Here is a 25670-nt window from a genome sequence, read left to right on the forward strand (position 1 = left end):
GGAATCTTCACACGAAATTTCAATCGCGAACTTTTTCCTCTGAATGCGAAAATATTTTGTTGACGCCGACCTACATCAGGAGAAACGATCATAATAATAGAATAAGAGAAATCAGAACTCGCACGGAAACATATACACTACTGGCCATTAATGTTGCTACTCCACGAAGATGACGTGCTACAGACGAGAAATTTAACCGACAGGAAGAAAATGCTGTGATATGCAAATGATTAGCTTTTCAGAGCATTCACACAAGGTTGGCGCCGGTGGCGGCACCTACAACGTGCTGACATAAGGACAGTTTCCAACCGATTTCTCATACACATACAGCAGTTGACTGACGTTGCCTGGTGAAACGTGGTTGTGATGCCTCGTGTAATGGGGAGAAACGCGTACCACCAAGTTTCCGACTTTCATAAAGGTCGGATTGTAGCCTATCGCGATTCCGGTTTATCGTATCGCGACATTGCTGCTCGCGTTGGTCGAGATCCAATGACTGTTAGCAGAATATGGAATCGGTGGCTTCAGCAGGGTAATACGAAACGCAGAGATGGATCCCAACAGCTTTGTATCACTAGCAGTCGAGATGACAGGTATCTTATCCGCATGGCTGTAACGGATCGTGCATCCACGTCTCGATCCCTGAGTCAACAGATGAGGACGTTAGCAAGACAACAACCATCTGCACGAACAGTTCGACGACGTTTGCAGCAGCATGAACTTCCAATTCGGAGACCATGGATGCAGTTATCCTTGATCAGAGACAGGAGCGCCTGCGATGGTGTACTCAACGACGAACCTAGGTGCACGAATGGCAAAACGTCGATTTTTCAGATGAATCCAGGTTCTGTTTACAGCATCACGATGGTCGCATCCGTGTTTGGCGACAACGCGGTGAACGCACATTGGAAGCGTATATTCGTCATCGCCATACTGGCGTATCATCCGGCGTGATGGTATGGGGGGCCATTGGTTACACGTCTCGGTCACCTCTCGTTTGAATTGACGGCACTTTGAACAGTGGACGTTACATTTCAGGTGTGTTACGATCCGTGGCTCTACCCTTCATTCGATTTCTGCGAAACCCTACATTTCAGTAGGACAATGCACGACGCATGTTGCAGGTTCTGTACGGGCCTTTCTGGATACAGAAAATGTTCGACTGCTGCCCTGGACAGCACATTCTCCAGATCTCTCACCAACTGAAAACGTCTGGTCAATGGTGGCCGAGCAACTGGCTCATCACAATACTCCAGTCACTACTCATATTGTGTTGAAGTTGCATCGGCAGCTGTGCCTGTACACGCCATCCAAGATCTGTTTGACTCAATGCCCAGGCGTATTAAGGCCGTTATTACGGCCAGAGGTGGTTGTTGTGGGTACTGATTTCTCAGGATCTATGCAGCCAAATTGCTTTACAATGTAATCATATGTCAGTTCTGGTATAATGTATTTGTCCAATGAATACCCGTTTATCATCTGCATTTCTTCTTAGTGTAGCAATTTTAATGGCCAGTAGTGTAATTGTTCGTTTTTTCCGCGCGCTGTACGAGATTGGAATAATAATAATTGCGAAGGTGGTTCGATGAGCCCTCTGTCAGGCACTTAAATGTGATTGGCAGAGTATTCATAAATATGTAGACGTAGACTCCTATCGAAAATTTGTGGGACATAATCGAGAGGTCAGTTCAAGCAGAAAATCCTGCATCGGCAACACGTTCGCATTTGCGGATGACTATAGAGTCAGTATGGCTCAATATTTGTGCAAGGGACTTTCAACTTGTTGACTCCATGCCGGATCGAGCTGCTGCACCGCGCCGGGCAAAAGCAAAGTCTGACACGATATTAGGAGGCTTCCCATGACTTTTGTTACTTCGGTGTACGTATGGACATATCCTTCAGTAAAGCTAGCACTCAAAGTCAAAAAAGTTGTTCAGAGAAATATATTTCGACTCTTTACACACTACAACGGTATATCTGACGACTAGAGACTATAGTGATTTACTAAATGGATTGTAAATCATCATTTCGATCCCTGAGAATGTGTATAAGTACCAAATTTTAATACAGTTTGATATAAATATGAAATAAGAAAAAGAGTGACTAGGTCTTAAATGTCTAATTAACAACATAAATTGTATTATACTGAGTTAACAGCAACTGCGAGAATAAATTACAGTCTCAAGATTTGTCGTGAAGAGAGTGCGTCGGGGAAGATTTTACGTGAAAGTTTGCTCGCTCATCGCACTGTTCAATGCAAAAGATCCACCCATCTCAGTACGGCGGCAGATCACCAGCCCGTTTCTCTGGTGCACACGTATGTACTGCGCTGACGACGTAAAAGCAGCGTTGAAGAAATCGCTGTCAATACTTACGCTGCAAAATCCGCGTAACCGCTGGTAGCAAGCTATCCCGTAAATTCTTATAATACTTTTTGGGCGTAAAATGGTTACTTCGTTCTCTCAGCGAAATGTCAATATTCTGAAACGAGTCTTTTATTCCATTTCAGTTCAAAAGAAAAATATCTGCCATCGGCCCACATGTAATTAGCGAACAACATCACTGTCCTCAGTTCACAGTTCCTGCAACCCAGTACACACGCAAGGCAGCCAGAAATGTACTTAAGTCCAACCCGATGAATTCTGTGATTTCACAGTCAATAGTCCGCTACTTTACCTGAGTTTCACAGTCAGTCCTATTCAGTGGATTTCTATAAATGGAATTGCTTGCCAAATATTCCATATACGGATACGAAACATGCCACGCGGAATTTTACACAGGCCGAAAGTTCACACGCGTTTATCTTTCCAACAAAACAATTCTAGAACATCTAAACTTCACAAAACTGTCCGTAAATGCAACTGCTTCTATGGCAACACAATCTGGTCGCGAAATTCCAATAACTTCTTCATTTTATACATTATGCAGACGGACACGTTCAACGTGACCTGAACGTTCAATTGTTACCCAGCGACTCCTCAGTGTCTAAGTCGTCTTGACACATTATCTTTGACACCTTACCGTACACCACAGCACCGTCAGCAAACAATCGCAGATTGCTGCCCACCGTGTCATCCAAATCATTTATGTATGTAGAGAACAACAGCGGTCCTACCACACTTCCCTGGGCACTCCTGACGATAGCCTTGTCTCTGATGAACACTCGCCGACGAGGACAACGTGCCTTCGAGACGTATCATCGTACCTTCGTTAGCAGTATGCAATGGCGCTCAGTGTCAAATGCTTTCCGGAAATCTAGAAGTATGGAGTCAGCCTTTTATCCTTCATCCATAGTTTTCGCACACAATGTAAGAGGAGGACAAGATGACCTTCGCACGAACGATGCTTTCTTCAGCCATGTTGAGTCGTGGAAATTGGCTTCTCAGTCTCAAGAAAGTATATTACGTTCGAAATGAAACTATGTTCAAGTATTCTGGAGCAAAGAGAAGTTAAGTACTGGTTTGTAATTTTGCGAGTCCGTTCTTCTGCCCTTGTTAAATACTGTGGTCACCCGCCCTTTTTTTACCAGTCGCTTGGGACTTTGTGCTGGGCGAGACATTCACGATAAATGCTAAATAGGTAAGGGGCCAGTGCCGTAGAGTACTCTTTGTAAAATCGAACTGGAATTACATTCGGAGCTGGCGATTTACTCGCTTCCAAATCTACGCCGGCTATGCTTATTACTACATAATCGATGCGCGAGTCTGTCCGGTGGTCAGATGACGGTATGTTTGTACAGTCTCCAGTGCCAACGGTTTCTTGAACGTGAAATTTAAAACTTTAGCTCTCACTTTGCTATCTTCAACTGCCACACCAGATTGGTCAACAAGGTACTGAACGAAAGCCTTAAACCCGCTTAGTGATTTTACATATGACCAAAGTCTTCTCGGGTTCTCTGCCAGATCTTTTGCTATAGGGTGACGGTGGTAGTAGTTGTATGCTTCGCATATAAATCTTTTCACAGACTCACGAATCTCTGCTAACCTACGTGTAACCATGTTGGGTCTTTTCCCTCCTTTATCCAGTTACTAGGCACAGCACTCTCCTGATCACGATTTCCGATCTGCTTAAACTCTCCTCGTAATTCCTCTATATCCATCTTATTGGAACTAAGTGATGCCAATTCACTGTGTAAGTGAGATGTTAATAACTGTTTGTTTGCTCTGTCCAGTAGAAACACTTTCATAACCTTCTTGACACACTTATCATAGTTGTTAGCTCGATAGCCACCGGAAAGGCCGCCTCCACGTCTCAGAGGAGGCCCGCCGGCAGACATACCGAGTGCAACGGCTGGAGCCCCAGTCTCATTACGTCTATCAGCAGACCGCAGACCAACAACCAGCAAATTATGCGCAGAAATGTAGACAAAGCTGACTGGCCCACAAGGGAACGACGGATGCTGTGGAGAAGTCTAGGCCTTGGTAGTAGCTGAGGTCGAGGTACTACATCTACATCTACCGATCGCGGTCCTCTGGTTTGGAGCCGAGTGGAAGGCTTAAACCAGAGGCTCAGACGATTCTGCGGAGAGCTGGGGTGCAAATTTCTCGACCTCCGCTATCGGGTGGAGAAATGTAGGGTCCCCCTGAATAGGTCAGCACTACACGCCGGAAGCGGCTACGAGGGTAGCGGAGTACGTGTGGAGTGCACATGGGTTTTTTTTAGGTTAGAGAATTCCCTCCCTAGGCCCGACGAGACGCCTCCTGAGACGCGGCAAGGTAGGAGTAGGCAAAATGCAACAAGGAATAACAATATTAATGTGCTAATAGTAAACTGCAGGAGCGTCTATAGAAAGGTCCCAGAACTGCTCTCATTAATAAACGGTCACAACGCCCATATAGTACTAGGAACAAAAAGTTGGCTGAAACCAGACGTAAACAGTAATGAAATCCTAAACTCTGATTGGAATGTATACCGCAGAGATAGGCTGGACAGTGAAGGGGGAGCGTGTTTATAGCGATAAGAAGTGCAATAGTATCGAAGGAAATTGACGGAGATTCGAATTGTGAAATGATATGGGTGAAGGTCACGGTTAAAGCAGGCTCAGACATGGTAATTGGATGTCTCTATAGGCCCCCGGGCTCAGCAGCTGTTGTGGCTCAGCACCTGAAGAATAATTTGAAAAATATTTCCAGTAGATTTCCCCACCATGTTATAGTTCTGGGTGGAGATTTTAATTTGCCGGATATAGACTGGGAGACTCAAACGTTCATAACGGGTGGCAGGGACAAAGAATCCAGTGAAATATTTTTAAGTGCTTTATCTGAAAACTACCTTGAGCAGTTAAACAGAAAACCGACTCGTGGCGATAATATATTAGACCTTCTGGTGACCAACAGACCCGAACTATTTGAATCAGTTAATGCAGAACAGGGAATCAGCGATCATAAAGCGGTTACTGCATCGATGATTTCAGCCGTAAATAGAAATATTAAAAAAGGTAGGAAGATTTTTCTGTTTAGCAAAAGTGGCAAAAAGCAGATTACAGAGTACCTGACGGCTCAACACAAAAGTTTTGTCTCAAGTGCAGATAGTGTTGAGGATCAGTGGACAAAGTTCAAAACCATGGTACAATATGCGTTAGATGAGTATGTGCCAAGCAAGATCGTAAGAGATGGAAAAGAGCCACCGTGGTACAACAACCGAGTTAGAAAACTGCTGCGGAAGCAAAGGGAACTTCATAGCAAACATAAACATAGCCAAAGCCTTGCAGACAAACAAAAATTACGCGAAGCGAAATGTAGTGTGAGGAGGGCTATGCGAGAGGCTTTCAATGAATTCGAAAGTAAAGTTCTATGTACTGACTTGGCAGAAAATCCTAAGAAATTTTGGTCCTATGTCAAAGCGGTAGGTGGATCAAAACAAAATGTCCAGACACTCTGTGACCAAAATGGTACTGAAACAGAGGATGACAGACTAAAGGCCGAAATACTAAATGTCTTCTTTCAAAGCTGTTTCACAGAGGAAGACTGCACTGTGCTTCCTTCTCTAGATTGTCGCACAGTTGACAAAATGGTAGATATCGAAGTAGACGACAGAGGGATAGAGAAACAATTAAAATCGCTCAAAAGAGGAAAGGCCGCTGGTCCTGATGGGATACCAGTTCGATTTTACACAGAGTACGCGAAGGAACTTGCCCCCCTTCTTGCAGCGGTGTACCGTAGGTCTCTAGAAGAGCGAAGCGTTCCAAAGGATTGGAAAAGGGCACAGGTCATCCCCGTTCTCAAGAAGGGACGTCGAACAGATGTGCAGAACTATAGACCTATATCTCTAACGTCGATCAGTTGTAGAATTTTGGAACACGTATTATGTTCGAGTATAATGTCTTTTCTGGAGACTAGAAATCTACTCTGTAGGAATCAGCATGGGTTTCGAAAAAGACGATCGTGTGAAACCCAGCTCGCGCTATTAGTCCACGAGACTCAGAGGGCCTTAGACACAGGTTCACAGGTAGATGCCGTGTTTCTTGACTTCCGCAAGGCGTTTGACACAGTTCCCCACATTCGTTTAATGAACAAAGTAAGAGCATACGGACTATCAGATCAATTGTGTGATTGGATTGAGGAGTTCCTAGATAACAGAACGCAGCACGTCATTCTCAATGGAGAGAAGTCTTCCGAAGTAAGAGTGATTTCAGGTGTGCCGCAGGGGAGTGTCATAGGACCGTTGCTATTCACAATATACATAAATGACCTGGTGGATGACATCGGAAGTTCACTGAGGCTTTTTGCAGATGATGCTGTGGTGTATCGAGAGGTTGCAACAATGGAAAATTGTACTGAAATGCAGGAGGATCTGCAGCGAATTGACGCATGGTGCACGGAATGGCAATTGAATCTCAATGTAGCGAAGTGTAATGTGATGCGAATACATAGAAAGATAGGTCCCTTATCATTTAGCTACAAAATAGCAGGTCAGCAACTGGAAGCAGTTAATTCCATAAATTATCTGGGAGTACGCATCAGGAGTGATTTAAAATGGAATGATCATATAAAGTTGATCGTCGGTAAAGCAGATGCCAGACTGAGATTCATTGGAAGAATCCAAAGGAAATGCAATCCGACAACAAAGGAAGTAGGTTACAGTACGCTTGTTCGCCCAATGCTTGAATACTGCTCAGCAGTGTGGGATCCGCACCAGGTAGGGTTGATAGAACAGATAGAGAAGATCCAACGGAGAGCAGCGCGCTTCGTTACAGGATCATTTAGTAATTGCGAAAGCGTTACGGAGATGATAGATAAACTCCAGTGGAAGACTCTGCAGGGAGACGCTCAGTAGCTCGGTACGGGCTTTTGGTGAAGTTTCGAGAACATACCTTCACCGAAGAGTCAAGCAGTATATTGCTCCCTCCTACGTATATCTCGCGAAGAGACCATGAGGATAAAATCAGAGAGATTAGAGCCCACACAGAAGCATACCGACAATCCTTCTTTCCACGTACAATACGAGACTGGAATAGAAGGGAGAACCGATAGAGGTACTCAGGGTACCCTCCGCCACACACCGTCAGGTGGCTTGCGGAGTACGGATGTAGATGTAGATGTAGATGTACATAAATATCCCGCAAGACATAGTACGTCGTGTGTGGAGGGTACCCTATACCACTGTCTATATAGCTCCATATGAGTCCTTATTTTTCTTATCTTCGTGCTCCTTGCTCGAAATGCACGTTGGCTTCAATAGAATCCTTCTGCAGTCAGCTTTAAATTCCTGTACTCTACATTTTCTCAGTAGCGTTCCTCGAAAAGAATGTCACCTCCACTACAGGGATTCCGATTTTAGATCCCAAAACCCGAAGCATACCTGTAATACATGAGTAGTGTTCGAACCCACTGGTAACAAATCTAGCAGCCTGCCTCTGAGTTGTTCAATGTCTTACTTCAATCTGACGTGGTTGGAATCCCAAACACTCAAACAGTATTCAAGAATAGATCGTACTAGTCTCCCATATGCCTTCTCCTTTACAGATGAATCACACTTTCCTGACATACCCCCAATAAACTGAAGTCCATCATTCCCCTTTCCTACTCCAATCCTTACATGCTCGTTCCATTTATATCCCTTTGCAATGTTACGCTTAGGTATTTAACAGACGTGACTGTGACAAGCAGCACACTACAAAAGCTGCATTCGAACATTGTTTGTTTTTCCTACTCATCTGCGTTAACTTACATTTTTCGACATTTAGAGCCAGCTGTCATTCGTCACACCAACTAGTAAGTTAGTCTAGCTCAATTTGTATCCTCCTACAGTCACTCAAAGGTGAGACCTTCCTGAAAACGACAGCAACATCAGCAGACAATTGTCGGTTGCTGCCCACCGTGTCCGCCAGATCATTTATGTATACAGAAAACAATAGCGATTCTACCACACTTCTCTGTGGTTCTCCTGACGATACCCTTGTCTCTGATAAACGCTCGCCGTCGAGGACAACGTACTGGGTTCTGTTACTTGAGAAGTCTTGAGCCACTCACATATCGGGGAACCTCTTCCGTGTGTTCGTACCTTTGTTAACAGTCTGTAGCGGGGCACAGTATCAATGCTTTTGGGAAACCTAGGAATATGGAATCTTCCTGTTGCCCTTCATCAATGGTTCGCACGATGTCACGTGGGAAGAGGCTACTGCTAGGGGGTGAGTGACAAATATTCATAGTGGCCCTGCCAAGACTTGTTGTCACAGGCCCCATCTCAGGTCACGTATGAGACCAAGACGGCACAGAGTTGGGCCACCACGTGTGCAAATTTAGCTCACCACCGCGGCGGCCTGGTGTCCGATTCGCCACAGGTCGTAAAGTGTAAACGAAGGCACGTTGGTGCAACTTTGCCATCATCTTTGCTACTGTTAGAACGACACGTGAAGTAGAGTAATAAATTATTGGTAAAATACTGTAAGGCTGCATAACTTTGTAGCCAAAGCAGCTGCGAAGAAGACAACTTTTCACTGGAAAACTTAGTAATAAATCAAGGCTTTTTGTTGTTACGTATCAGATATGATCAAAAGTAGGGTGAGAAATTTTATTGCAAACAAAGCAAGAAGCTTACATGGAATTTGATTTAATCTCTCTCAGAGTAAAGGCTTGGTTGACAATGCACCTACCGCAACGTTGACTCCATGGTTGGAAGCATTTCTGAAAGTCTTCTTCTGGAAGGACGTTTGGCTACTCTGTCGTAACCCTCTCGGTGTCAGGAGTGGTGTCAAAACGTCTTCCTTTAAGCGCAGTTTCAAATGTTTGGGAAGAGCCAGTATTCGTATGGCGCTAAATCTGGTGAGTAAGGCGGATGTCGACATAGAGGAACACATTTACCGGCCAAAAATTCCCGAATCAAAAGCGAGATATGGCACGGCGCGTTGTCGTGACGAATAACGAAGACTTTGTCCCAGGTCTCTTTCTTTGTACGTCGTTTCGAAAACATTAAAATATGCCCTTGCAAAATTCGGCGTAGTTATTGCCCTCAATTTCGAAAAAAAAACAATGAACAAGACATATTCGATTTTCACTGATGTGCTCCTCTAGGGCGAGGAGATTCATTGCTTTTCCATTGGGAATTTAGAATCTTCGTCTCAGGGCCCCATACCCATAGACCCAAGTTTCATCCCCAGTTACAATTTGGGACATGGAGTCCAGCTATCAAGACGATCCTTCAACTCCTTGCATACTGACACACGATTTTCTTTCTGTTCATCACTCAAAAAGCCTGGGAACAAATTTCGCGCACACTCGTTTCTTTTACAAATTATCCGTTAAAATTCTGTACACGGACCCGTCAGTAAGCTCTCGAATAGTTACTTGCCTGTTCGAACAAATGACTTTTGCCTCTTGCTGCATGTTTTCTTCTGTTTTCGAGCTTGCTCGCCTTCTACCGACTGATTTCCGCTTTTTAAATTGCTCATACAACATGTTAAAAGTCTTCAGAGCTACAACATTATCTCCGCATATCAATTCCAACCTTTCATCAGTTTCTTTGGCACTTTTTTGTAACTTGAAGCAGAACTTAATGTTCACGCGTTGTTCGAAATTCATGATGCTTGACACAAGCTTACTCTAGCGTGTCTTGACGCTGATTGACAAGTCAGAACGTGTTCCAACTTGACGCTACCTATCTGAACGAATCAGGCTACCGGAAAAAATATATCAAACGGTTGTAGCGTCAGCAGTTGCTGCGAAAACATTCATTCGCCATAGTTTTAATCTCGCTTCGTAAGTATCTTCACTATGTTGTCAACAGGACGGAAATACATTTGATTGAATTTTGTCGATTTGTTTTGTATCTGAGATCCCAATGAAGCAACCGTCACACGTATGATAGATAATGTGGTAGTTTTCTCACTGGGATATCAGATTAAAAAAAAATCAACATACGCGTTTCTGACATGTTGACGTTTCAAGGGGCTCACATAACAGAAAGTCCCGATAGTGAAGCAGTAATTCCGAAAAGTACATTGGTGTAGAGGAAATTTAATACTAAGTTTTCCATTTACTTCTTTTTCTCGGTTTGGCGAGAGCAGCCGCTATAGCTACCACGAAATGGAAGACCTTCACAGTTGCAGGCCGTTATTAAATGCAGCGGATAAAACGTAAAGTAGCGAAATGGCCCCATAAAAGAAGTCATAAGACACAGAATCTGACGCTCGTACGTCCTGCGCCGCACCCTGAAATTCTTCACGTAGACTCCAGATTGCAGTTCAGGCTGCGCGTAACGTCTCCATCTGCATGCTATTACTGTGAGGGAGTTCTCTGTTACCCATATGGCCGGCTGACTCGTGCTCGGCTATTCGTGTGGATTTAGAAGGGACTGAAATGGGAAGCACTCTTACGAAGGAGAATGTCTAAATCTGCACCAGGGGGTGAAAAAACGGGAACGACAGAGTAGTGTCACGATTTATCGCTTCCGCAGCACGGTAATGAGAGCCAATAATGTGTATTTCGTATATTTATTAGTTATTTCAAAGCGTAAGAATTTATTTCACACAAAGTGTTCTTTTACATTTTATGTTCCATCGAATCGACACTGAAGTCGAGCAAAGTCCAGCCGACGACCTTGCGAGACGACAGTCGCAAGAGGATCAGTTTCGGCAGACTGTGAGATCGTTAGATTATTTTGGCTATCCGGCAAGATGAATGTATTTCTTGACCTATATTCATAACCCGTTGCTGTCTTGCGTTTGAGATGGATACTCAGTCATTGTCTTGCCTTTGAGGTGCTTACCCCTGAGCGGTGCATAATGGTGCTACATTACACTCTTAAGACGGGTTATGATAGTGCAAAAGAAGGAATTAGAGTTCGGCAATTGTCTCTAGTTCATTGGTTATTCGGTCTGTGAACTAGATACACACATCAAAAGTTTTGAGTCCCGGAACCTGTGCAGAAAATTGGGATAGAGATCAACATAAACATCATTTCCGCCATTTTTACTGCTCATGAAAAACACATATCGCATGTTTTACCACCATATAGCGAGATCTTCAGAGGTGGTGGTCCAGATTGCTGTACCCAGTAGCACATCCTCTTGCATTGATGCATGCCTGTATTCATCGTGGTACACCATCCACAAGTTTATCAAGGCGCTGTTGGTCCAGATTGTCCCACTCCTCAAAGGCAATTCGGCGTAAATCCCTCAGAGTAGTTGGTGGATCATGTCTTCCATAAACAGTCCTTTTCAATCTATCCCGGGCATGTTCGATAAGGCTCATGTCTGATAACATGTTCGAACAACATCGCTTTGGTTCACTGCTAGACGCCTGGACACTACATCGTTGAGAGCCCCTCCTGGCACAAGGAACAATGCGGACGCGATCGATCGCGGTATTGACCGTCTAGGCATGGTTGAACTACAGCCAACACGAGCCGTGTACCTCCCTTCTGGCAGAATGACTGGAGCTGATCGGCTGTCGGACCCCCTCCGTCTAATAGGCGCTGCTCATGCATGGTTGTTTACATCTTTGGGCGGGTTTAGTGACATCTCTGAACAGTCAGATGGACTGTGTCTGTGATACGACATCCAGAGTCAACGTTTATCTTCAGAAGTTCTGGGAAGCGGGGTGATGCAAAACTTTTTTTGATGTATGTATATTAGTTGTTCTGGCAGAGGCGAGACAAGAGGACAAGGAAAATTATCTGCATAGGTTCCATTAATGGGATGTAGATACAAAGGAAATCATATACGGTGTGTTACAAAAAGGTACGACCAAACTTTCAGGAAACATTCCTCACACATAAACAAAGAAAATATGTTATGTGGGCATGTGTCCGGAAACGCTTAATTTCCATGGTAGGGCCCATTTTAGTTTCGTCAGTATGTACTGTACTTCCTCGATTCACCGCCAGTTGGCCCAATTGAAAGAAGGTAATGTTGACTTCGGTGCTTGCGTTGACATGTGACTCATTGCTCTACAGTACTAGCATCAAGCACATCAGTACGTAGCATCAACAGGTTAGTGTTCATCACGAACATGGTTTTGCAGTCAGTGCAATGTTTATAAATGCGGTGTTGACAGATGCCCATTTGATGTATGGATTAGCACGGGACAATAGCCGTGGCGCGGTACGTTTGTATCGAGACAGATTTCCAGAACGAAGGTGTCCCGACAGGAAGACGTTCGAAGCAATTTATCGGCGTCTTACGGAGCACGGAACATTCCAGCCTATGACTCATGACTGGGGAAGACCTAGAACGACGAGGACACCTGCAATGGACGAGGCAATTCTTCATGCAGTTGACGATAACCCTAATGTCAGCGTCAGAGAAGTTGCTGCTGCACAAGGTAACGTTGACCACGTCACTGTATGGAGAGTGCTGCTGGAGAACCAGTTGTTTCCGTACCATGTACAGCGTGTGTAGGCACTATCAGCAGCTGATTGGCCTCCACGGGTACACTTCTGCGAATGGTTCATCCAACAGAGTGTCAATCCTCAATTCAGTGCAAATGTTCTCTTTACGGATGAGGCTTCATTCCAACGTGATCAAATTGTAAATTTTCACAATCAATATGTGTGGGGTGACGAAAATCCGCACGCAATTGTGCAATCATGTCATCAACACAGATTTTCTGTGAACGTTTGGGCAGGCGTTGTTGGTGATGTCTTGATTGGGCCCTATGTTCTTCCACCTACGCTCAATGGAGCACGTTATCATGATTTCATACGGGATACTCTACCTGTGCTGCTAGGACATGTGCCTTTACAAGTACGATACACATGTGGTTCATGCACGATGGAGCTCCTGCACATTTCAGTCGAAGTGTTCGTACGCTTCTCAACAACAGATTCGGTGACCGATGGATTGGTAGAGGCGGACAAATTCCATGGCCTCCAGGCTCTCCTGACCTCGACGCTCTTCACTTTCATTTATGGGGGCATTTGAAAGCTCTTGTCTACGCAACCCCGGTACCAGATGTAGAGACTCTTCGTGCTCGTATTGTGGACGGCTGTTATACAATATGCCATTCTCCAGGGCTGCATCAGCGCATCAGGGATTCCATGCGACGGAGGGTGGATGCATGTATCCTCGCTAACGGAGGAAATTTTGAACATTTCCTGTAACAAAGTGTTTAAAGTCACGCTGGTACGTTCTGTTGCTGTGTGTTTCCATTCCATGATTAATGTGATTTGAAGAGAAGTAATAAAATGATCTCTACCATGGAAAGTAAGCGTTTCCGGTCACATGTCCACATAACATATTTTCTTTCTTTGTGTGTGAGGAATGTTTCCTGAAAGTTTGGCCGTACCTTTTCGTAACACCCTGTATATAGAACAGTACAGGTTAACAGGTTTCACTTAGTAAATAGCCTGAAGGGAAAACAACATGATGCAAAGCTTCGACAACTACAATGTAATATATGTTAAAATCACTACAAATTCCGCAATACCTGGGTGTTACCTCTACTATACATAATAACAACTATTTGAATTCGTGAGCTTCTCATTTAACATAAATCATAGTATATTTTGTTGCATGAATACCTGTCATGAGACCAAGCTGTCTGTTTGTTCATGTGTAATGCTTCAAATCAAAAGAAGTTCTAGATCAGGTAACCGTCTCATCATAAATTTAAGCTTTGTGATATGGTACTTTGTTTACGTGATAAACGGAAAGTTATTTCCCTACAAAATCCATTCAGTGATCACTCGGTTTGATACATTTCTGTATTAAGTACGTAAATTGCCTTACGTTGTCTCTTGATACTCAGTTTAGGTTGTAGTTTTTACGATATAGTAGTGAGCACTAATATGTTCCTCTAAGCGAGGCCAGGCAAGTGTAGATATGTGTCATAATTTTTTATTGAAAATTTAAAATGAATTGTTTTTTAAAGTTCATGTGTTTGTTATATCTTTCATGTTCTCAAATCGATCCAGGCAAGGTGTTCCAGTGGTGTACAGGCTACGCAGCAACGGGTATACCAGGCGTTATAGGGGTCCAGCCGAGGGCCGAACTGGAAGACACTGTCGAGTCGTATATATTGGTTACTGAAATGCTAATAATATGAGGTAATGAATTTGTACTCACTATTGTACCTAGTACCAAGCTTTGAAGTTTAAACTTTGTTTGCTGCCAGATATGTGTGTAATGATGATTCTTGTCACTCAAGAAACACCGTGAAATACTGAGATAGCTCAATTATCACGGAGACATATAAAATTTTGAGGCATATATTCAAAGGATGATTTATAATCCAACTTTAATGAAATTTCTTACAGCTCGGAGAAATTCTAGGAAAATTTTAAATGAATGATAAGGACGTTAAATGAATCTACATCTACATGATTACTCAGTAATTCACAATTAAGTGCCTGGCAGAGGGTTCATCGGACCACCTTCAATCTGTTCCTCTACCGTTCCAGTCTATAACAGCGCGCAGGAAAAACGAACACTTAAATCTCCCTGTGCGAGCTGTGAAATCTCTTATTTTATTATGATGATCATTCCTTTCCATGTAGGTGGGCGCAAACAAAATATTTTTGTACTCTGAGCAGAAAGCTGGTGATTGAAATTTCGTGAGAAGACCTGTCACAGGGAAAACCCCATTGTCTTAATGATTTGCACCCCAATTCACGTATCATATCCGTGGCGTTCTTTCCCATATCTCGGAATAGTACAAAACGAGTTACCCTTCATTGAACTTTTTCAATGTCTTCCGTCGATCCAGTCTGACGTTGATCCCACACAGTACTCCAGATGATGACATACAAGTGCAGTGTAGACAATTTCTTTACTAGATCTTTTGCATTTTCTCACTGTACCGCCAGTAAATCACAATCTTTGTTTTGCTTTGCCCACAACATTATCTATGTGATCGTTCCAACTTCAGTTATTCGTAATTGCAATCCCTAAGTATTTGGCTAAATTTATAGCCTTTTCATTTGTTTGATTTATCGTGTAACCGAAATTAAACGGATTTTTTTCGGTACTCGTGTCGATGACTTCACATTTTTTATTATTTAGAGTCAACTACCACTTTTAGAACCGTATAGGTAGCTTGTCTAAATCGTTTGGCAATTAGTTTCATCATATGATGACTTTATAATACGGTAAACGACAGTATCATCTGCGAAAAATCAAGGAGTGCTGCACAGATTGTCTCCTAACTCGATTATGTAGAGCAGGAATAACAGATGGCCTATAACACATCCTACGGGAGCGCGAGATATCACTTCTGTTTTACTAGATAACTTCCCGTCAGCTACTACGAACTGTGGCCTTTCTGAAAGATAATCACGAATCCAGTCGCACAACTGAAATGGCAGTCCATGGGCACCCAATTTGATTAGACGTCGCTTGTGACGGTGTCAAAACCCTTCTGAAAATCTGAAATTACGGAATCAACACGAGATACCCTCTCAATAGCACTTATTACTCCGTGAGCATAAGAAGCTAGTTGTGTTTCACAAGAACGATATTTTCTAAATCCTTGTTGGCTGTTTGTCAATAAATCACTTTCTTCGAGATTACTCATAATGTTTAAACACTGTATAATGTTCCAAAACCCTACTGCAAATCAACGTTAGCGATATGGGTCTGTAATTCACTCCTAATTCCTTCTTTGGGTATTGGTGTGCCTTGTGCAGCTCTCCAGTCTTTAGATACGGACCTTTCACCGAGCGAAAGGCTGTATAACGTTGCTAAATACGGAGCTCTTGTATTAGCATACTTTGAGAGGAACCTAGATGGTGTACAATTAGGACCGGACGCATTGCCTTTATTATGTGATTTAAGCTGCTTTGCTCACCGAGAAGATCCATATTGACAGTTGTTCTTGGTTCGAATTCTGGAATATCATTCCGCCTTCTTCGTGAAGAAATTTCGGAAAACCGCATTTAGTAACTCTGCTTTCGTGGTGCTGCCATCAGTAACGTAACGATTGTTAATTGCGCAGTGAAGGTATTGATTGTGTCTTTCCGCTGGTTTACTTTACATAAGACCAGAATCTCTTTGGATTTTCTGACAGATTTTGAGACAGAGTTTCGTTGTGGAAAGTATTAAAAGCACATTGCATTGAAGTTTGCTTCTGTAGAACTTTACCGATCTTGAGGGTTTTGCTTTCTTTTACACTTGCCGATCTTTTTCCGTTGCTTCTGCAACGGTGTTCTGACCTGTTTTGTGTACCTTGAGGAATCATTATTAATCTCTCAGTATTAATTTATTTGACATGCGTCTTTCAATAGCCGTCGACACTATTTCTTTGCATTCAAACCACATGTTGTCTACGTTTGCATATGCAGAAGGGAAGGAGTGGAGAGAGCCCCTTACGAGGGCCTCAAAGTACGTTCTTATCAGCTTTATTAAATAGATGTATTTTGTGTTTATTTTTGGTGGGTCGCGATGTTATGATGTTCAGTCTCGCTACGACAGCCCTGTGGTCACTGATCCGTGTATCCGTCATGATGCTACCTACTTGTCCAGAAACATTTGTTGCTAATAGGTCAAGCAAATTTTTCAGACCATTTCCACTCCGAGTGGGTTCCTGAACTAACTGTCCAAAATAATTGTCTGAGAATACCTTCAGAAAGATTTCGGACGACATTTGATGCCTACCTACTATTTTAAACTCTGATTTCCGCCAACTTATCGAGGATAAATTGCAGTCATCACCAGCTATAGCTATATGGGTGGAGTACATATTTGTAATGAGACTCAAATTTTCTTTGAACTGTTCAGCAACTTTTTCATCTGATCGCGGGGTCGGTAAAAGGAACCAATTACTAAATTATTTAGGGGGTCAAGTATAAGCTCTACCCACATTAACTCACAGGAAATACCTACCTCGATTTCACTATAAAGTAAACTACTTCCGACGACAATAACTACTCCGCCACCAACTGCATTTAATCTATCCTTTATGAGCACGGTTAGGTTCTTTTTTAAAAATTCGGCTGAGCTTATTTCCGACTTTAACCAGCTTTCCGTACCTTCAGTGCTTTCTATTAGCGCTTGAAGCTCCGGTTCCTTTCCATTACAGCTACGACTATTTACAACTACAATTCAATTATTTCTAGGCTTGCCTTCCTTTGTTCGTCCTAGACCTTATAACCTAACTCTCCCCCCCCCCCCCCCCCCCCCAGTGTAGCCGCTCCCGGTGTGTAGTGGGCCTCTGGCAGTGGTACCTGGAAACCCACCACCCTATGGAGCAACTCGAGGAATCTGCACTCTAACGGGCGTAGAATTGTCTCAGCCTCTGATTCAGACCCGCCACCCTGCACCAAAGAACCACAGACAGTTATGTCGACGATGCTACAGGTGGCGAGCTCCGCCTTCATCTCGCAAGCAAGACTGGCAGCCTTTACTACTTCAGCTAGCCGCCAAAATCCAGAGAGAATCTCTTCCAATCCAAAGCGACACACATCGTTCGTTCGAATTTGAGCCACCTCCTGCAGGTGGTTGCACCTTGTGTTAGTCATGGCAACCGGACGCACCTTTTTCACATCTGGAATGCACACAGAGTACACACCGGATTTCTTCCCCTCCTTGGCAACCATATCGCAAATGGGCCACAATGTGCGTTTAACGTTGGAGCGCCCAGCTACCAGTAAACTCACCCTCTGCTAATGCTCAGATCTTATGGGCCAAGAGCCTTCTTCTGGGACAGAGCGAGCGACTTCATCTGGCTCAGGGACTTTGTCAGCCACAAAGAGCGCCCAAAACCTGTTCGTCAGATGAACCAGGGTGGACCTCCGATCAGCCAGCCCCCCCCCCCCCCCCTCCCCTCCGAAAATCTTTTGCTTCTCCTTGGAGCGGCCATTTACTAAACTAGGCGTGAGCTTATGTGCGGCCAGTATGTGGGGCGACCACAGTAGTGGGCCGATTGGGGGATATGGGATATGTGAGGCGTGCTTGACATTCCCCAGATCCCTACGGCCGTCCCTCTTCCCCCACACGGACGCCCATTGGCAACAGGCTCAAGCTGTGTGAGTGAAGCGAACACCACCTGGAGACTTGCGCGAAGGGTCACCATCTCAGTTCACATCTGAACACGCCAATCACAGTTCCTATACATACCGAAAACGGCAAAACTGCATTGTACCCTGTTATTAGAATGCTACCCTGTGCCTACCAAGCACATGAACACACAGTAAATTAAGAAAGTAAACACGCATCCACATAGATAACTGAAAATAAGTCGCTGCTCTGAAGCTAGTAAATGCAATTTGCAAACAAACAGTGCACTAGCCTTATCTGCAGCACCAATGGAAAGCAGAATCTCTCGATGATGGTCCAACCGCAACATATCGTGTGTGATCTGAAGTAATAGCAATAGCTCTGATAGTGAATACTGATTGAATTTGGATGATTGATTGGCACAACATCGTTAAATCGTGTGTTGGACTTTCTGTGAAATAATAGAAATTGTCTAACTCAGTTAATAGTCTTTTGCTATTTCAAGGGCAACAGCGAGAATTGTTACAGAAAGTTTCGAATTCAGTACATGCGAATTTTAAGACGAGTGATTCAGGTTGAACTATTAAGGGCATTTGACTTGGGTGAGGGTTTATAGAATCTAAATGCAAATTCTACTTATTTACTGCAGTCAGTTTAATCTCTCAGTGACAAATACAAAAGTGAAATTTACGTACGCATACCCACGATTCTTGGTGAGAGAATTATCTCCAACTGCGTTTTATACTTAGTTTGAAAATTGATCTTTAACCTAATTTAAGGAGTTTGTAGTGTGAAAGTTATTGGATACAGTCATTTAAATGCCTCTCAGCTCTGGAAAGGCTTATCAGAAGAAATTATCGTTATAAATGTACATGAAAGTGGAAATTGTAATCAGACATTAACGAACTGCTTGTACATCTATTTGTTGATACTTTGTTTAACAAAATTGCAGATTGTTTACCCACGAATGGAGCTGAACATTCTACGGGCAGAATATTCCTGCTTTTACTTCTTGTTGGAGAAAAGGGCTTATCATTGAGGAGTTGGACTTAATAGAAGGAGAATTAGTTGCACTATATATTCCACATCTCCTCCTAAACCACTAGACTGGTTTCAAGGAAAAAATCACCCACCTACTAAAGAATGCGGGTGAAAAAACAGTGTAGCCCACGACGCGCGTGTACCCATACTCTGGTCGACAAACTTTACAGTTAACGTCATCGTTTTAGAAAACTTTTTCTCTTTGACGACCCCCAAAAATTATGAAAGGAAAAAGGTCTAGCGCTGACTACATTTTCGTAGTTTATGCAGTAAAATGCCGCACGAAGCATGACGTTTTGATTTATTACTTCTTTACTACAAGCTATATTCGTGACACATTTTTCAGACGCTATGCACATATACCTCTAAACATACCAGAAACATTACAGAATTGTACTACACATAGCCCAGGAGACACGACGTCTTAAACACTGAGACGCGTGAATAACTACCACGTCGTACAAGACGTTTAAATTAGTTAATTCGTTAATGCTAATTCTATCTGCTACTCTTTTCGCAGACGCTATTCACATCTACCTCTAAATGTACCCACAAAAATATATCATTCTACGACACATAGTTCAGGAGATAGGAAGTCGAATACTGACGTGTGAAAAACCACGGCATTATGTGTGACATTTCAATTTATTACATCTTTGCCACTAACCCTAGTCACAACATATTTTGCCGACAGTAGCGACATATAATACTGCAGTATTACAACCTTTTTACAGCTCATAGTATGAGATATGACGTCATAATCATTGAGCTGCATGAAAAGAAACTGCAGGGCAAAATTCGTCAGACATACAGGTGAAATTTGTGTACGAATACGTGTGAAATATTTTAATTAGGTGAAATACATTTGACGTGTGCGTATGTGGGTAAAAAGTCATTCTAAATCCCGGGAACAATTTAAGTCCAATTTACTACAATTATTAGTTACAATCTGAAAAAAATACTGTGGGGGTAAGAATCCTTCTATTGCAGTATGTGGGGTAACGCAGAGAGAGAAGGGTGGAGTAAGAGATGGACAGAGAGCGAGGAGAAAGAGGGGATAGGCACAGACAGGAAGACGAAGAGATTACCAGTGACAGGGCAGGAAGGGGAGGGAGAAATTGACAGAGAGAGGCAAGAGGAGGAGAGAGACAGAGAATAAAGAGGAGGAGGTGGACAGAAATAGGGCGAGGGAGAGATTGGCAGAGAGAGAGGTGAGGAGATGGACAGAGAGAGGAGCAGGAGGAGGTGGACAGAGAGAGGGGGAAGAAGGAGATGGACTAACAGAAGACTGGAATAAATACACGACCGGGTAGCGTCGGGTATTCTGTTAGTAAGAGATAAAAAGTCCTTATCCATTAAAGATTTCATCGTAGGAAGCCTGTAGTTAACACCAAGAGAGGGTCGGAACAGCGCAATGTGTTTGGTCTTCTACCTGTCCTGCACAAGCGACTAACTTGACTCATCTTAGGTACTTCACCTCAGTGTGTTTTGTTTTTCATATTTTTACTATGTCACACTGCCAGACTTCTGGTTGACAACGCATATATGCAGTCAATCTGAATGCAAGTGAATGATGGATTCGCCCTCATTTCCATTAGATAAAACAAAACGTCCCACATAATAGACGCATTTACGGAATCGTGCCAGATGTTTATAAACTAGAATCACTCTGGGTTTTAGCTACGGTACGACTAGAAATAAACCTGCGTTGTGACGCTTGTATTATCTCTACAAGTGACATCTTTGATCCACTGGCCAGGTACTGAAAACACAGTGAACTAAGGAAGCCGTAAATAAAAACAGGTAAAAATTTGAAAGGGCAATTACAGTTCAAAGACAGTAAATAAAAACCATAAAGTTTGCCGGCGAGATTATAATTCTGTTAGAGACAACAGAGGATTTGGAATATGAGTTAACCGGAATATATATTGTACTGAAAACTGGTTATAAGATGCACGTTCGTATGTTTCCACGGCCAGCGTCAATTTGAATAAAATTACTTTGGATGTTAGGCAGCACCATTATATAGCACTAACACAGATAAACAGCAAACGCTTCGAACGTCTTTCGTCTTTGCCTCTTCAAGGCGAGTTACATTATCTAAGGTAGAAGCCAAACCAGGGTGACGTACTGTAATCGAATTAAAGCAGGTGATTCCGAGGGAATTAGGAAATGAGACTAAAATAGTAAACAAGTTTTGCTATTTGGCAGTGACGATGGCCGAAGTAGAGAGGATATAAAATGCAGACTGCCAATAGGAAGAAAGGCATTTCTTAAGAAGAAATGAATTTTAACAGGGAATATAAATATAAATTGAAGGAAGTCTTTTCTGAAAGTATTTGTCTGGAATGTAGACTTGCCCAGAAGTGAAACGTGGATAGTGAACAGCTGAGTCAAACTAGAATAGAAGCTTTTGATATGTGTAGCCACAGATAAATCCTGAAGATTAGTAGTTACACTGAATAACTAATGAAAGGGTGCTAAATCGAACTGAGAAGAAAATAAATTTATGGCACAACTTGACCAAAAGAAGGGAATGATTGATAAGACACATTCCGAGGCGTCAAGGGATGGACTGTTTAGTAATGAAGTGAAGTGTGAAGGTAAAATTGCAGAGGAAGATCAAAGCTGGAATCCAGAAGTCAGGATGAAGATATGTGGGGCGCGGTAGTTACGCGGAGATATACACGCTTTCAGGAGGCGGGGTAACATGGGTAGCTGCACACTCCATTCTACGGACTGAAGACAACAACAATAACATCTACTACAGATTTATGTCACTTACCACTAAAATTTTAACGTTAGTAACGTATTTTATTACAAATACATTGTTAGCGTAATTTTGTTTTACAGGTAATGATGTTCACAAATTGCAACACTTTCTAAACTTTTCACGCTAATTAAGGCCATATAAGCATGGCAAATGTACTTCTGATCAAAAAGCGGTTCTGGTAGCTGTAGTCTAAAGTTTTTGTTAATCATGCCTCTAAGTTCTTGTGTAGGTATTTCCATAGCAACTTTCATTCCATAACTAATATTTCTTTATACTTAATCGAGAAGTAAAACACCAATTTTCATTAATTTAAATTTAATTTTTTTAATGTAACAAAATATTTTCTTAAAAATTTTCATTTCTTATTGCACTTCCTTAGTGGTTGAACTTCCAGAGACTCTGAAACTATTATTTTTTTTTATTTCTAAGCGAGAGGTCAAATATCAGTTGTCATAGATGTAGCCTTAAAAAACCTAGTATAATAAATACTAGTTCTTTACTAACTATTCATTTTCAAAAAAACTTTCACCCATTATTTTACCCCCTTAGTGATTTAATTTCCAAAAATGCTGAAACACGTATTTTTTAATTTTCTAACTTACAAACCAAATACCAGTTTTCGTAGTTCTAGCTTCAAAATACCCATAATAGCGACATGCTTTCCAGTAGCCTTTCATCCCTATTTCACCCTCTTAGGAACAGAATTTCGGACAATCCCTTCTTAAACGATGCCTACCGTATCAGATCCACACCCTCACCAAACTTCAAGTTTCTTTCCTTAGCGGTGTGGCCTGGGCGACTGTGAGTCAGTAAATCAGTCTGACCCTATTTCACACCCCTTAGGAGTTGAATTTCCGAAACTGCTCAAACTCATATTTTTTTATTTGTAGCTGAGATGTCAAATACTAGTGGTCGTAGATGCACCTTTATAAACGCTAGAGTAGTACTTTAACAATGATATATTTTCAAAAAAAGCTTCCAGCCACTGTTTCATCCCATAAGGTTAAATTTACAAAAATCCTGAAACACACATTTCTTTATTTCTGACCGAGAAACCAAATACCAGATTTCGTAGGTCTAGCTTAAAAATTGCCTTAATAGCAACATTTTTCAAATAAACCCTTCAACCCCAATTTCACCCCCTTAGGGATGGAATTTCGAAAAGCCCCCTCTTAAATGACGTCTTTAGTAGAAGATTCACACCTTCTCCAAATTTCAAGATTCTATCCTTAGCGATATGGGCTGGCCGACGATGAGTCAATTGGTCAGGACATTACCTTACACATATACAGGGTGAAACTGAAATGAATGTAGAAAATGAGAGGGCTGGAAGAATGGGTCACAACAAACATATTTCACACAGCAACCCATGTCGGGATCCCTTAGAGAACGGCGCTAGGCGTCGCTGAACAGCGTTGGGCACCGGCAAGACGCTAGGCACACAACATGGCATCCGACTCTTCACAGTATCAGGTCTGCAGGGCAACGATTTCAGTGTATGAGGGTTATTCGAAAAGTAAGGAACGATCGGTCGCGAAATGGAAATCACAGTGAAAATCCGATGAAGTTTTGCACAGGTGTGTTGGGAGTGTCTCCAGTATGCCCGTCGATCGCGTTATGTCGTTCTTTTTAGTTGTGAGCACACAAGGAGTACATAAAGATACCTAGAACAATAGTGTCTCCCGGCAAGTACGGGCCCTGGCGAGAAATTTCGCCTGAAACTATGCAGCCAACATTACATAACTGTCGTGCGGTTTCTTCTTCAAGACAATTCTCAGCCGCATCCTGCGGGGGCAACGAGGATGCTCCTGGATCGTTTTCAATTGTAAACGCTTGGTTACTCACAATGGAGCCCGCAGTTCTCTCCCTCCGAGTTTCATCACTGCTCACGTGAACTGCTGGATATGAAGACAACATTTTGGCACAGACAACGAGCTGCAGGGCAGCGTAGAGAATTGGCGGTAAGTACGGGCGGCTGCTGCTTTCTATAAGGAGGATATTAGAAAGTTGGTAAAACGCTACGACAAACTTCTAAGTCGGATTGGTGACTATGGAAATGTTTGACGTTCACTGTGGTTTCCATTTTGCGACCTATCGTTCCTTAATTTCCAAATAGCCCTCGTACAGGGTGTTTCAAAAATGACCGGTATATTTGAAACGGCAATAAAAACTAAACGAGCAGCGATAGAAATACACCGATTGTTGCAATATGCTTGGGACAACAGTACATTTTCAGGTGGACAAACTTTCGAAATTACAGTAGTTACAATTTTCAACAACAGATGGCGCTGCAAGTGATGTGAAAGACAACGCAGTCTGTGGGTGCCCCATTCTGTACGTCGTCTTTCTGCTGTAAGCGTGTGCTGTTCACAACGTGCAAGTGTGCTGTGGACAACATGGTTTATTCCTTAGATCTGAGGACTTTTCTGGCGTTGGAATTCCACAGCCTAGAACACTGTTGTTGAAGCAAGCCGAAGTTTTCAACGGAGGTTTAATGTAACCAAAGGACCGAAAAGCGATACAATAAAGGATCTGTTTGAAAATTTTCAACGGACTGGGAATGTGACGGATGAATGTGCTGGAAAGGTAGGGCGACCGCGTACGGCAATCACAGAGGGCAACGCGCAGCTAGTGCACCAGGTGATCCAACAGCGGCCTCGGGTTTCCGTTCGCCGTGTTGCAGCTGCGGTCCAAATGACGCCAACGTCCACGTATCGTCTCATGCGCCAGAGTTTACACCTCTATCCATACAAAATTCAAACGCGGCAACCACTCAGCGCCGCTACCATTGCTGTACGAGAGACATTCGCTAACGATATAGTGCACAGGATTGATGACGGCGATATGCATGTGGGCAGCATTTGGTTTACTGAGGAAGCTTATTTTTACCTGGACGGCTTCGTCAATAAACAGAACTGGAGCATATGGGGAACCGAAAAGCCCCATGTTGCAGTCCCATCGTCCCTGCATCCTCAAAAAGTACTGATCTGGGCCGCCATTTCTTCCAATGGAATCATTGGCCCATTTTTCAGATCCGAAACAATTACTACATCTTGCTATCTGGACATTCTTCGTGAATTTGTGGCGGTACAAACTGCCTTAGACGACACTGCGAACACCTCGTGGTTTATGCAAGATGGTGCCCGGCCACATCGCACGGCCGACGTCTTTAATTTCCTGAATGAATATTTCGATGATCGTGTGATTGCTTTGGGCTATCCGAAACATACAGGAGGCGGCGTGGATTGGCCTCCCTATTCGCCAGACATGAACCCCTGTGACTTCTTTCTGTGGGGACACTTGAAAGACCAGGTGTACCGCCAGAATCCAGAAACAATTGAACAGCTGAAGCAGTACATGTCATCTGCATGTGAAGCCATTCCGCCAGACACGTTGTCAAAGGTTTCGGGTAATTTCATTCAGAGACTACGCCATATTATTGCTACGCATGGTGGATATGTGGAAAATATCGTACTATAGAGTTTC

The sequence above is a fragment of the Schistocerca gregaria genome, chromosome 8 (genome assembly GCF_023897955.1).
Source record: "Schistocerca gregaria isolate iqSchGreg1 chromosome 8, iqSchGreg1.2, whole genome shotgun sequence".
Classification (NCBI taxonomy): domain Eukaryota; kingdom Metazoa; phylum Arthropoda; class Insecta; order Orthoptera; family Acrididae; genus Schistocerca; species Schistocerca gregaria.